Below are 10180 nucleotides of genomic sequence, written 5' to 3'. Positions count from 1 at the left end.
CATACTGATAGGGAACTTTGATTGTGAGTCGCATTGGGGACAGCGGGTGATAAAGCGCTGCGGAATAATATAGTAGAGCTAAATAAATGCATAACAAAAATACATTTAAAAATAAACGTCTCATGCAAAATCGCCTGCACTATTAAAATGTAAAAATATTTATGGTGAAATGGAAAAAAAGTCAAAATGGTAAATTTGCTGTTTTTTGGTCACCTCACCTGCCCTGCAAAAAATAAGGTCTCACACATACTGCAACAAATTACACATAACTACAAAAAGTTATAGGGATAATTTTTTTTCAAGTTTTTTAAATATTTTTTTTCTGTATTAAAACGCAAGAAAAACTATACACTGACCCGGAGAATGAAAGTAACAGGTCTGCTTTACAGCCCCATTCGGAATTTTTATCCCGTTTCCCACTACATTGTATGCAACTGTAAATGGTGCCATTAGAAAGCACAACTTGTTCTTTAAAAGTCAAGCTCTCATACGGCTATGCGAATGGAAAAGGTAAAAAGTTATGGCTTTGGGAAAGCTGGGAGTAAATGGTCTTTCCTCTGTATAGGCTATCACTAGCTGATTGATGGCGGTCTGACACCCCACACCCCTGCCATTCAGCTTTGTAGTGGACAGAGCTTGTCACTGTAGCACTATTTCCATTGACTTCAATGGGAGCACCCTCCACCCTACAGTTGACAGAGCGGTATATTTCTTCTGCCAACTTCCAGCACCACAGCTACAACCAAACAACTAATTGGCAGAAGTTTGGGGCATCGGACCACTGCCGATCAAGTAGTGGTGCCCTATCCTGAAGATAGTCCATCACTTAGTAAAAGCTTCATAATCCCTTCAATTCGAAGGCCATGATGCCAAATATATACCAGAGCCCTGCATCTGTCATACACCATAATAGTGCAGCAGTTTTTCATGGCATGGGTACTTTTGGGCTCTCTCAGACACCAGGGCCTGTGTGTGACTGCAACCTCTCCGCCATGATAGTGAATTTCCTGGGTTTACACTGGTATTATAACATGTGCGCCATTTCTGACTTGTCCTGTAACAGGAAATCCAATCTTTGAAAGTGAATATATTATTATTACTATTAATTATATATATTAGGATATTGTATTTCATTGAAAATATTATGTCTTTTACAGACATTGGAACATCTGAATGTGGCACCAGTGACGGCTGACATGCTCGATGCTCCACCCTATATATGTAAGTGTCATAGTAAATACCAACGTATAGAAATTGTGTCCCCTAATGTCATCCTAAAGGCTCTGATAGAGACTGATATCACACACAAGGCTGTAGGGAAGTCAAATTACCCAATGTTTTATCCGTTAATGGCCTGAATATCACAACCAGAGATAAACCAGGTTTAGAAAATCTCGATTTTGGCTGCTTCGCTGAATTTCACAAAATAGTTTGATTTCTGATTAATTACTTCATCACAAAGCGCATTTATTTGTATGTAGGGGGCGCAATGACAGGAACCGCGATCGTGCTCCCCGTCATTGAACCCCTCAGATGCCGCATTCATCCCTGATCGCAGCATCTGATGCTACAATTTAGGCCTTTCAAGGGTTAATCAGGGTAAAGCTAAAAAAAAAAATATCTCACCTTATCCATTTGCTTGAGTTGAAAGTTGTTGCGGCCATCTTGATTGAAGACACCATGCGAAATCTCGCACAGTGACATCATCAAGCTGGCTGGGCACGACGGCGTGGTGATGTCATCACGCTGGCCAGGCAGGATTTTTCACGGTTTCTACAATCAAGATAGCTGCATTCAAATGGATGAGGTGAGTATGTTTGGTTTTTTTTACCACCATTTCATAGAAACATAGAATGTGTCGGCAGATAAGAACCATTTGGCCCATCTAGTCTGCCCAATATACTGAATACTATGGATAGCCCCTGGCCCTATCTTATATGAAGGATGGCCTTATGCCTATCCCATGCATGCTTAAACCCCTTCACTGTATTTGCAGCTACCACTTCTGCAGGAAGGCTATTCCATGCATCCACTACTCTCTCAGTAAAGTAATACTTCCTGATATTACTTTTAAACCTTTGCCCCTCTAATTTAAAACTATGTCCTCTTGTAGCAGTTTTTCTTCTTTTAAATATTCTCTCCTCTTTTACCTTGTTGATTCCCTTTATGTATTTAAATGTTTCTATCATATCCCCTCTGTCTCGTCTTTCTTCCAAGCTATACATGTTAAGGTCCTTTTAATCTTTCCTGGTAAGTTTTATCCTGCAATCCATGTACCAGTTTAGTAGCTCTTCTCTGAACTCTCTCCAAAGTATCAATATCCTTCTGGAGATATGGTCTCCAGTACTGAGCACAATACTCCAAATGAGGTCTCACTAGGGCTCTGTAGAGCGGCATGAGCACCTCCCTCTTTCTACTGGTAATTCCTCTCCCTATACACCCCAGCATTCTGCTAGCATTTCCTGCTGCTCTATGACATTGTCTGCCTACCTTTAAGTCTTCTGAAATAATGACCCCTAAATCCCTTTCCTCAGATACTGACGTTAGGACTGCATTACTGATTTTATATTCTGCTCTTGGGTTTTTACGTCCCAGGTGCATTATCTTGCACTTATCAACATTACATTTTAGTTGCCAGATTTTTGACCATTCCTCTAGTTTTCCTAAGTCCTTTTCCATTTGGTGTATCCCTCCAGGAACATCAACCCTGTTACAAATCTTTGTGTCATCAGCAAAAAGACACACCTTACCATCGAGGCCTTCTGCAATTTCGCTGATAAAGATATTAAACAATATGGGTCCCAGAACAGATCCCTGAGGTACCCCACTGGTAACAAGACCATGGTCTGAATATACTCCATTGACTACAACCCTCTGTTGCCTGTCCCTCAGCCACTGCCTAATCCATTCAACAATATGGGAGTCCGAGCCCAAAGACTGCAATTTATTGATAAGCCTTCTATGTGGGACAGTATCAAAAGCCTTACTAAAGTCTAGATAAGCGATGTCTACTGCACCTCCTCCATCTATTATTTTAGTCACCCAATCCAAAAAATCTATAAGATTAGTTTGACATGATCTCCCTGAAGTAAACCCATGCTGTTTTTCATCTTTCAATCCATGGGATTTTAGATGTTCCACAATCCTCTCCTTAAGTATGGTTTCCATTAATTTCCCCACTATTGATGTCAGGCTTACTGGCCTATAGTTGCCCAATTCCTCCCTACTACCTTTCTTGTGAATGGGCACAACATTTGCTAATTTCCAATCTTCTGGGACGACTCCTGTTGCCAGTGATTGGTTAAATAAATCTGTTAATGGTTTTGCTAGTTCACCGCTGAGCTCTTTTAATAGCTTTGGGTGTATCCAATCAGGCCCCTGTGACTTATTTGTATTAATTTTGGACAGTTGACTTAGAACCTCTTCCTCTGTAAAGACACATGCATCAAAAGATTCATTTCAGGGAAAATTGATTTATTACCATGAAGCGTGAGGAACTTCGGCTTCATGACAAATCAAATTTTTCCTGCAATTCGGATTGAAGTCAACTTCCGATAATTTGATTCCTTCAACCCTAATCACAAAACATTATGGGCTGTCAGTAGACTCCAGGCTGCACTATGTCCTCCTGCAGGTCGCACACCAATCTCATGCAGTCCGGTGTCCACTTATGAAAATGCTCGGGACTAGAAGAAGACATCAGGATAATAGCATCAGAACATGCAGATATTATCTTACACAATGTACACTTTTTTCCAGAAATCCTTATGATCAGCCGCCTGCTGCCAGGGGACTCTCTGAAGCCATACCTCACCTATATAAAGGTAGGTCATCATTAGTTACTACACAGTACTGGCTAGTAGCCCTGTCATAGGCGTGCGCAGCCTATTGCATTAGGGTGTGCACCCTAAAGCACAAAAACACACGCCCCGCGCACGTGTGTATTTGTGTATTTATGTATGTATGTATATATATGTGTGTGTGTGTGTGTGTGTATATATATATATATATATATATATATACACACACACACTGTATATATATAATTATATACACACACACATATACACACAGGCTAGGCCTCACCCTAGCATTGCCGTGACTCCGCCTCTGCGCCTAGGAACAATATATAGGGGGGGGGGGGAGGGCACATAATATACCACAGTCAAAAATGGGGGCGGGGGCACTAATAATTTCCACCATATAATCATACTACTGAAAAAAACTAAATAAGTATTTATAAATAAGATTACAAAATAGGAGAGTATTGCGGTATGCAGGGGTATCTTTTTATTGTACTATCCTAATACTTAAAAGACAAGCTTTCAAGAGTTTTCCTTTCTTCCTCGGTATTGCTTCATACCTGAGAAAGAGAGAAACACTCTCCAAAACTTTTCTTTAGAGTTTAAAGCAGTTTCAGCACTATAATAAAATAATTTACTTACAAAAGAAGCCATTCAGTCGTCTGCTGTGCCGTCCTTTGCTTGCTTCCGCGGATCTTCCCCTCCTTTCAGTCTCTCCATAGTGCGCAGGTGCCCTGTTATGGGGGATATGTGGATGACACAGTGTTATGGGGGATCTGTGTATGACACACTTATGGGGGATCTGTGGATGACACATTTATGGGGGATCTGTGAATGACACATTTTTATGGGAGATCTGTGAATGACACATTTTTATGGGGGATCTGTGAATGACACACTGTTATGGGGGACCTATGGATGACACACTGTTATGGGGGACCTATGGATGACACACTGTTATGGGGGACCTGTGGATGACACACTGTTATGGGGGACCTGTGGATGACACACTGTTATGGGGGACCTGTGGATGACACACTGTTATGGGGGACCTGTGGATGACACACTGTTATGGGGGATCTGTGGATGACATATGACTGAGGAGGGCTATCAGGGGACTTTATACAGGGGTAATATAACTGAGGGGTATCAGGGTAAATTATACAGGGGGTAATATAACTAAGGGGTATCAGGGTACACTATACAGGGGTAATATAACTGAGGAGGGCTATCAAGGACATTATACAGGGGTAATATAAGTTATATTTCCTCTGTATAATGTCCCCTGATAGCCCTCCTAAGTTATATTACCCCTGTATAATAATGTCCCCTGATACCCCTTAGTTATATTACCCCCTGTATAATAATGTACACTGATACCCCTTAGTTATATTACCCCGCCCTGTATAATTTAACCTGATACCCCTCAGTTATATTATATAACTGAGGGGTATCAGGGTACATTATACAGGGGGTAATATAACTAAGGGGTATCTATCAGGGTACATTATACAGGGGTAATACAAGTGAGCAGGGCTATCAGGGACATAATACAGGGGTGAGGGGTAAGATAAGTTATATTACCCCTGTATAATGTCTGATAGTAGCCTAGCCCTCCTCGGTTATATTTCCCCTCATGTACCCTGATACCCCTAGTTATATTATCCCCTGTATGATTTACCCTGATACCCCTCAGATATATTATATAACTGAGGGGTATCAGGATAGTACAGGCGACAACAGAGGATTCGTAGAACTGTGGGACGGGGGGGGGGGGGGGGGGGTACATACTACTTTTTTTATATGCCCAGCCCTCACCTCACCAGCTAGCAGACGGCCAGGCGCGCAGGCAGGGTACTACTATTCAGATGCAGCGTGACGTGACGTCAACGTCAACTCAGCCTGCGCCGCACAGTCCCTCTCTGCCTCCGCCGGGTCCGGGACTCCGCCCCCTATTTGAATACTAGCCACCGCCCGCCGGCAGCCCACAGCCAGATATTGTAAATGAATTGACAGCGCGGCGGGCGGCGGCAGCCAGCAAAACAGACAGGGAAATAGGCTGGGGGGCAGTGCGCATGGAGGTGTCGAACCTATTAGAGTGTGCCCAGGCACACCCGGCACACCCCGTGCGCACGCCTATGAGCCCTGTACATTGAATAACATTGTAGATATGTCTTCTAGATTCTGGTTATTCATATGTAATAATATGATAGCAGCTAAGGACAGGAGGGGAATCTACCTGTGATATACCTGGCTGAACAAATATGGATGAGATCAAAGCATCATATCAGACCATTCAAGGACCTCAGCCAAAAGACTAGTGTTACAATATAAAGGCAATGTCAGGGCAAGACTGAGACTAAAATGCAGTGGAACTGTAGCCTTGAAAAATGAGGCCAGAAGTAAATGTAGAACAGCCATTTTTACTAAGTGCAAAGTGTAACTTCAGGTACATTCAATAGGAGCAATTTCCAAGTGCAATTCTCTAGGATTACGCGGGCAGGTTGGATGGCTGTAATTTAGCACATGTACTGTACTGGCCTAGTAGAAGTCCATCACCTCACAGCAGTGTCTTTTATGCTGGTCCTAGCTGTTCCCTCTGCTGTCTGATTCCTCTGAAGTATCTGCTTGAGGAAGTCTTTAGTTATTCTCCTGGAGAAACTTTCTTAGGAGCAGGAGCTCAGGAGTGTGCTTCCTCTCCTCTCTGTGTGTCAACGGGAACTCCTCCTCCTGGCAGGAAGCAGGACCAGACCACTCCTACTAAGAGGGGGGGACAGCTTGCCTCCTTATTATGTTGTTTCATGTACCCATTCACTATTAGAGGGGGTTATAGTGGATCTCCACAAGCCACAACCAAGGAAAATATGAGTATCAATTTCTCCAGTTTTTAAATAGGATGAGACAAGAACAGTAAAGCCAAAGGGTCTGTGTTTGTTACAAGAATGCTGCTAACTGTATAGTAGGTCTCATAGATGCAGTGCTTGAATTACTTAATCAATGCATATCCCCACCATTTATGTAGTAAAAGGGTTGTCCTCTCACAGTGATGTATGTATCAGGGACAGAAGGGCGTAGGTGTGAACAGTGACCAGGTTCCTATACCAGCAGGAAACAATCAGCATGTTGTGTATGTTGTGTAGGATATTGGGAGGTAGAGAATGGGAGTAAAAAAAAAAAGGAGCACAATTGATCATATGACCACCATGACCACCAGAAACTGGTGCGTGAGGTGCTTGGATCAAGAGAAGGGAGGCTTTGGGTATCATGAGGGGATTGATCACTTCCTGCACTCCAGTATTTGGTCTTTAAATAAGTCACAAGATAAGGCTTGGTGACTTTTGGGGCTTTTTTGCATAGAAAGCAGCAAACATTTTGCATTTTGTTGCATTTTTAGGGTACTTTCACACTAGTGTTAAAGTTTTCTGGTATTGAGTTCCGTCATAGTGGCTCAAAACCGGAAAATAACGCTTCAGTTTTCTCCCAATGCATTCTGAATGGAAAGCAATCCGTTCAGTATGCATCAGGATGCCTTCAGTTCAGTCCCTTTTATGGTATTTGGCCGGAGCATGCTACAGTATTTTCTAAAATTCCAGAACTCTTGATGGATTGCCGGAACCATTGAAATATATTGACGCCGGATCAGGTACCATAGTGTACCGGAAAAATGGATTCAGTTTCCTGGTCTGCGCATGCGCAGACCTTTAAATCTGTGAAAAAGATAAATACCGGATCCGTTTTTTCAGATGACACCGGAGAGACGGATCCGGTATTGCAATGCATTTGTCAGACGGATCCGCATTCAGATCCGGGAACAAATGTTATCCATCTGCATATGGATTTCCGGATCCAACCATGCTAGTGTGAAAGTAGCCTTACACCACTCACTTCAGTTTTGAAAGAGTGGAGAGTGGAAGTGGTTATCTATGGTAAGTGTTTCAGATTTATTAGTGCGACTTCTTTATAAAAGTAGCAACAGAAGTTGCAAACTTTACTGCACTAATGGGGTGACGTAAAATAATGAGCAACAATTTAATACAAAGTGTTAGGAATAGACTCCACATATAAAGGCGTTGTGCGCTGTAATGATATTGGTGATCAATATCAGATCGGCGGGGTCCGACTCCCGACACCCCTGCCGATCAGCTGTTTGAAGTTGTCTCAGTGCTTGTGCGAGTGATATATCATCTTCAATATATTCCTGCACGCCATCTAGCTTATAGCGGAGGAGCAGTGTAACTAGAAACTGCTCGTCCCATTCACTTGAACAGGGGAAGAAACTGTAATTACACTGCACTGCCTTTATGAAGAGGACGCAACTCTTGCACTAGCGCTGCGACCTCTTCAATCAGCTGTTCGGCAGGGGTACTGGGAGTCAGACCCCCACCAATCTGATATTGATGACATATCCTGGGGAAAGGTCATCAATATCACTACAGCGTACAACCCCTTTAACAAACAGCATGTGACGTTTCATAAACTTTGTGCAAAGTACACCAATGCAGACACAAGCAAAATTAATATAAATAATACTGTGGGGGTATAATAATACTGTAACCTCTAATGAGGTCATTATTAACAATGGGAGACTCTAATGGAGGAAAATTAATACTAGGGGGCACTAATGGGGGCATTCATTTTACTGAGGGGGCCATTAATGGGTGCCTTATTAATACTGGGGGCCACTAATGGAGCATTATTAATACTGGGGGGGGGGGCACTAATGGGAGCCTTATTAATACTGGGGCCACTAATGGAGCATTATTAATACTTGGGGGGCACTAATGGGTGCCTTATTAATACTGGGAACCTCTAATGGGGCATTATTAATACTGAGGGCCACTAATGGAGGAAAAATAATACTAGGGGGCACTAATGGGGGCCATAATTTTACTGGGGGGGCCATTAATGGGTGCCTTATTAATACTGGGGGCCACTAATGGAGCATTATTAATACTGGGGGGCACTAGAGGGAGCCTTATTAATACTGGGGCCACTAATGGGGGCCCTATTAATACTGGGGGCCACTAATGGGGGCCTAATAAAACTTGGGGTCACTACTGGGAGTCTTATTAATACTTTGGGACACAAATGGGGCATTATTAATACTGAGGACCAATAATGGAGGCCTTATTAATACTGGGGGGCACTAATTGGGACATTTTTAATTTTATGGGGCACAAATGGGGGCATTCATTATGCTGGGGTTTGTGTTAAGCCACGCCCCCACAGATCAACTTGGCCGGTATTTTCAGTATTCAGGTTAAATTGTTGTGTTGGGACTTTGCAATAAATCAGTGGTTTTTGGGTTGCAGTTTGGGCGCTCTGTCTCTAATAAGTTCACCATCACTGCCCTATGACATATGTTGCATCTAGATTATTAGCACCCAGAGGCAGAACTTTTTTTAATTTAATTTGAAGTCTTTTTACAATTACGAATGAAACCCTTTCAGGATTTATTTATAGATATTAGAATATATTTAGATTCCGCAGCGCTTTACAGACATTGGCATCACACTTTCCCCAATGGGGCTCACGGTCTAGATTGTGAGGCTCATAAATTAGATGCATCTTCGTCAGTCCGTGCACCTCGGGTAAAAAGTATTCCAGCCCCTGACTGGAGCAGTTTTTCACCAGGCGTTAATGCTAGTAAATTTGTCGGGGCTGATGTCCTGGTCCCCGCCACTCCTAAGTGTCAAACGTGAGTTCTGTTCATAATTGACCCCCATTCTGATTTAACACCTTTTCAGTTTTGTACTTAATTCCATATCTGTTCCTTCATAATTTAATTATTAAAAAAGACAAGAAAACCAAGGACTGAAAAGTTATGTCCAAACTTTGACTGGTAATGTATATAATGATGCTTTGAATATTAGGATTACATATATATAGAAGTAGATGTTGTTTTTTTACCAAGTTTGGACCTAACTAAATAGTTGTGTTTTAGAGAAAGTGTTTCTTTGATTCTAATTATATTTTATCTTCACAGGCACGAGGTAACTCTCCAACATGAATGAAGAATTCCAGACTGAGGGATTAATGCTATTTTGGATCAGGATTGCAGCACATACAGCTCTCCCTTGGATCTTCGTGTTCTGGAGATTATCTCCTCCTCTTTATTTTTCTATGAACTTGTGATACTGTTCAATACTTACGGTATTATGGTACAATACATGCGGTATATGGACCGAGCATGTTGACATGTTACCTTTGTACGTGGATTTGGTATGACATGCAGAGTAGACGGACCACAAGTTAACTGATGCTGACCACGTTGTAATTCTGTACCATCCCTTGTGATGAAATGATCAGGAGTGGCTGATGCATAAAGTCACCCTTATGGGACATTGGCGGCCCTATGAATTACTCTCTAATAGACA

General features: G+C 42.3%; 1 long non-coding RNA gene across 1 annotated transcript; it reads left to right on the top strand.

Annotated features, from left to right (window-relative positions):
* The first annotated feature begins 1155 nt into the window (after nucleotides 1-1155).
* On the top strand, nucleotides 1156-9865 carry LOC122931055. Its single transcript, XR_006388205.1, has 3 exons — nucleotides 1156-1221; nucleotides 3760-3824; nucleotides 9790-9865. It is a non-coding gene; the product is annotated as an uncharacterized LOC122931055 (long non-coding RNA).
* The last annotated feature ends 315 nt before the right edge of the window (nucleotides 9866-10180 follow it).

Source organism: Bufo gargarizans, chromosome 3, assembly GCF_014858855.1.
Source record: "Bufo gargarizans isolate SCDJY-AF-19 chromosome 3, ASM1485885v1, whole genome shotgun sequence".
In the NCBI taxonomy this organism is placed as follows: Eukaryota; Metazoa; Chordata; class Amphibia; order Anura; family Bufonidae; genus Bufo; species Bufo gargarizans.
This window is presented reverse-complemented; position numbering and strand designations above follow the sequence as displayed.